The sequence below is a fragment of the Muntiacus reevesi genome, chromosome 19 (genome assembly GCF_963930625.1).
Source record: "Muntiacus reevesi chromosome 19, mMunRee1.1, whole genome shotgun sequence".
Lineage (NCBI taxonomy): Eukaryota > Metazoa > Chordata > Mammalia > Artiodactyla > Cervidae > Muntiacus > Muntiacus reevesi.
In genome coordinates this window covers 22,089,905-22,095,179 of record NC_089267.1, presented here as the reverse complement: position 1 = coordinate 22,095,179, position 5,275 = coordinate 22,089,905, and the positions used below count along the sequence as shown (strand labels likewise).

Below are 5,275 nucleotides of genomic sequence, written 5' to 3'. Positions count from 1 at the left end.
AGTGTGTATCTGCTAATCCCAAACTCCTGATTTATCTCTTCCTTACCCTCTTTCTCCTTTGGTAATCACAAGTTTGTTTTCTATATCTGTAAGTCTGTTCTGTAAATAAGTTCATTTGTATTATAGCAATACTTTAGATTCCATATATAAGTGATATCATATGATATTTGCCTTTCTCTTTCTGACTTCACTTAGTATGATAAGTTCTAGGTTCACCCATGTTGCTGCAAATGGCATTATTTTCCATAACTGAGTAGTATTCTGTCATATATATATACATGTATATATATGCATATATATGTAATAAAATATATAGTATTCCCGTATTTTTTAAAAGCTATTGAAGAAATAAAAGTTCATGCATGGGAAGTCTCAACAATACAAAGACATCAGTTCTCCCAACAGACTTTAACTTTTGATGAAAGTTAAACCATATGACTATTCCAGGATTCTGGAATACTACTCATCCATAAAAATAATGAAATAATGTTTTATATATATATATATGTATCATCTTCTTTATCCATTCATCCATCAAGGGGCTTTGAAAATGCATTCATGTCTTGGCCATTGTGGACAATGCTGCTGTTAACATTGGGAGGCATTCATCCTTTCAAATTAGAGTTTTTACTTGATATACAAAAGGCATGATATTTTAAAAAGTGGGTCCCTTTTGTTCTTCAAAATTATGTTGGCAATTCCTGGCGCTTTGATCATTTGCATGGACTTTAGGGTAATACAGTTTAACTTCATCACAAGTAAAAGTCTGTTGGAAGAACTGATACCTTTATGTTATTGAGATAGTCCATGCCATGCATGAATATTTATTTCTTTAATAGCTTTCAAAAAGTTTTTTCTGTTACAAACATCTTACACACTTGTCAAAGATTTATTTCTAGATAACTACATGTTGTTTTGCTATTAACACAATTATTTAAAATTCATGGTCTGAAACTACAATTATGTTTGCACCAATCTAATATTTCAAATGATACCTTTAAAAGTTATATGTTGAACCATTTGTTGCTGGTTTGGGGAAAGCAATCAGTTTGCATAATCATTTATCTGTTGGTGTATATATATATATATATATATATATATATATACATATATATGCACTTTTCTATTTTATGTAGCGAAGCATATATGTTGAAAATAACAGTTTCATGACTTTTTTCTAAGCTTTATATTCCTCTTAGTAATATAGTAGCTATATATACATGGTGTGTGCATGCATAATCTGTTGCTCAGTTGTGTCTGACTGTTGGCGGCCCCATGGACAGCAGCACACCAGGCTCCTCTGTCCATGAGATTCTCTAGGCAAGAATACTGGAGTGGGTTGCCATTCTTCCCCCAGGAGATCTTCCTGACCCAGGGACTGAACCTGCAATTCCTGTGTCTCCTGCATTGGCAAGGAGATCTTCTAACATTGAGTCACCTGGGAAACCCATATATATGTGATATTACTATATATAATATTGTATAATATAGTATTGGCAACCCACCTCTGGTATGCTTGCCTGGGAAATCCCCTGGACAGAGGAGCCTGGAGGGCTACAGTCCATGGGGTCACAAAGAGTCAGATATAAGTGAGCATGTACACATAATACTAATATATAATATACAATATATGATATAAGATACCTATATATATGGTATTGCTATAGCAATGTTATATAATAATATACTAATTATACATATATATATACTATAAATATACAATTATATATAGACTTTATAAGAAGAAAAGCTAACCTGTAAAGTGCTGTCTGTGATTATTTTTACTGGTAAGTCCAGGAGCTGGTTTAAGTAGCTATATTCAATAATTTATTATGAGGATTAAACCTGTAAATGCATTTCAATATTTGCTTGAAATAAAGTCAAATATGCTGTTTATCAGGATCCATTAACTTAGGCTCTGCACTTCGTCAGTTTTTCAGAAATTGTAATAAATTTGTATTGACCCAATTCAAATTTGCTGTAGAATGTTTCCGATGACCAAAGACATGGTATAATTAGGTTGGTACAAAAATAATTGCAGTTTCAGGTCATGAATTTTAAACCATTATAACTAGGCTCACACATATCTTTATTGATCAAAATAGGAACCATTATAATCAACGTAGTTTTGCCAACGAGAAATAAGTTTGTTTATTTCTGTAATGTAAAACCCCATGCTTTGGGATTTGACACACTCTTGGAAAGGATTTTCTTAGTCCTGCGGGTTGTGGAAGCATTTTCCACGCAAAAAGTTGTCAAGATACTTGAAGCAGTGTTAGCTGATTGGTGAGAGGTTAGAAGAATGTGGCAGATGAGGCAAAACTTCACGGTCCAACTCACTCAACTTTTGAAGCACTGGCTGCACAACATGTGGTCAAGCATTGTCATAGAGAAGACCTGGGCCCTTTCTGTTGACCAGTGCTAGCTGTAGGCATTGTGATTTTTTTTGTGCATCTCATCAATTTGCTGAGCACACTTCTCAGATGTAATGACTTCACCGGGATTCAGAAAGCTGCAGTGGATCAGACCTGCTGCAGACCACCAAACAGTGAGCACAACCTTTTTTTGGTGGAGAGTGCATGCTCTCTCTGTTATCTCTTCTCAAAAGGGCACTAATCCTATCAAATCACTTTCCTACCCTTAAGACTTAATTTAACTTCTAATTACTTCTTTATTCTAAATACAGCCGAGTTGGGGGTTGAGGCTTCAACATAGGAATTTGAGAGAGATACAAAGATTCAGTCCTTAACAGGTAGCTATTTATTAATAAATACCTTCATTTAACTTATTTTCCAGGTTAAGTAGTCCTCTTCATTCCCTTTTCAAAAGCATATATACTTAAATGGCCAGACAAATGCCTGTGACTAGAAGGTATGCCCCAAAATCATATTCCCACATTTTGAATGGTCAGCTGTGTTGATTCCAAACCTGTTCATGCCCCACTGAACTTGTAATTGTATAATTTAATGTCATACAAACTGGTGGCTCACTGGTAAAGAATCCACCTGTACTGCAGGAGACACAGGCGACACAGGTTCAATCCCTGGGTTGGAAAGATCTCCTGGAGGAGGGCATGGCAACTCACTCCAGTATTCTTGCCTGGAGAATCCCTTGGACAGAGAAGCCTGGAGGGCTACAGTCCATGGGGTTGCAAAGACTTGGACACGACTGAAGCGACAGCATGCACAGCAATGCAAACTAACAGATATGAACAAAAAGAAAAAGAGTCATTGTTTCCATGAAAACTAAATTGGCAATTCTTGGAAAGATTCAGTAGTTTTCATAAGTGTAATAATAGTTGAAAAGACCACTGTAAGATATCGTATGCATGCATGTTCACTCTCTTTAGTTGTGTTCAACTCTTTGCGACACCATGGACTGTAGCCCTCCAAGCTCCTCCATCCATGGCATTCTCGAGGCAAGAATACTGAAGTGGGGCGGGGCCTGCACTCTCTCCTCCTTCCTCCCCGCCTCCGGTTGCCGGGAGGACCCGTCTCCCGCTGCCGCTGGGACCCCGTGTCATCGCATGCAGCGAGCACGATGCCCCCCAAAAAGGGAGGTGATGGAATTAAACCACCCCCAATCATTGGAAGATTTGGACCCTCCTTGAAAACTGGTATTGTTGGATTACCAAATGTTGGGAAATCTACCTTCTTCAATGTACTTATCAATAGTCAAGCTTCAGCAGAAAACTTCCCATTCTGCACTATTGATCCAAATGAGAGCAGCGTACCTGTGCCTGATGAAAGATTTGACTTTCTTTGCCAGTACCACAAACCAGCAAGCAAAATTCCTGCTTTTCTAAATGTAGTGGATATTGCTGGCCTTGTGAAAGGAGCTCACAGTGGGCAAGGCCTGGGAAATGCCTTTTTATCTCATATTAGTGCCTGTGATGGAATCTTTCATTTAACACGTGCTTTTAAAGATGATGATATCACACGTGTTGAAGGAAGTGTAGATCCTGTTCGAGATACAGAAATAATACATGAAGAGCTTCAGCTTAAAGATGAGGAAATGATTGGGCCCATTATAGATAAACTAGAGGAAGTGGCTGTGAGAGGAGGAGATAAAAAACTAAAACCTGAATATAGCATAATGTGCAAAGTCAAATCCTGGGTTATAGGTCAAAAGAAACCAGTTCGATTCTATCATGATTGGAATGACAAAGAGATTGAAATATTGAATGAATTCTTATTTCTGACTTCAAAACCAGTGGTCTGCTTGGTTAATCTTTCCGAAAAAGACTACATTAGAAAGAAAAACAAATGGTTGATAAAAATTAAAGAGTGGGTGGACAAGTATGACCCAGGTGCCTTGGTCATTCCTTTTAGTGGGGGCCTTGGAACTCAGGTTGCAAGAATTGAGTGCTGAGGAGAGACAGAAGTATCTGGAAGCGAACATGATACAAAGCGCTTTGCCAAAGATCATTAAGGCTGGGTTTGCAGCACTCCAACTGGAATACTTTTTCACTGCAGGACCAGATGAAGTGCGTGCATGGACCATCAGGAAAGGGACAAAGTCTCCTCAAGCTGCAGGAAAGAGTCACACAGATTTTGAAAAAGGATTCATTATGGCTGAAGTAATGAAATACGCAGATTTTAAGGAGGAAGGTTCTGAAAATTCAGTCAAGGCTGCTGGAAAGTACAGACAACAAGGCAGAAATTATATTGTTGAAGATGGAGATATTATCTTCTTCAAATTCAATACACCTCAGCAACCAAAGAAGAAATAAATTTTAATTATTGCTCAGATAAATGTACAACTTCCAAAAGGCATATACTTTTTTTTTTTAATTAAAATTTCTGAAAACTGAAAAGGCAGGTAAAGTTGGGTTGATGGGAATCTTCCACTAGCAATTATTTTAATTTGTTTTAAAATTAAAATACTGTGTACCTCCAATGAGATGCAAGTTCATTAAACATGAAAAGCTTTGCTTTGCTTTTCACGTGATTAAGACCCTATCCAAATTGTAGAAGCTTTTCAGGAACCATATTACTCTCATACTTCGTTAACCTCCATCATGTATGCCAAGCCTGACACATTTGACAGTGAGGACAATGTGGCTTGCTCCTTTGTGAGTCTATAGATAATGCATGTTTTACAGTACTCCAGATGTCTGCACTCAATAAAACATTTGACAAAACAAACAAAAAAAAGAATACTGAAGTGGGTTGCCATGCCCTTCTTCAGGGGGTCTTCCCCACCCAGGGATTGAACCCAGGTCTTCTGTATCTTCTGCTTTGCAGGCGGATTCCTTACCACTGAGCTACCAGAA

The 5,275-nt window shown here is 37.6% G+C and overlaps 1 pseudogene; it reads left to right on the top strand.

The window, feature by feature from the left end:
- Positions 1–3,492: 3,492 nt before the first annotated feature.
- Positions 3,493–4,868, top strand: LOC136150774 (obg-like ATPase 1 pseudogene; annotated as a pseudogene).
- The last annotated feature ends 407 nt before the right edge of the window (positions 4,869–5,275 follow it).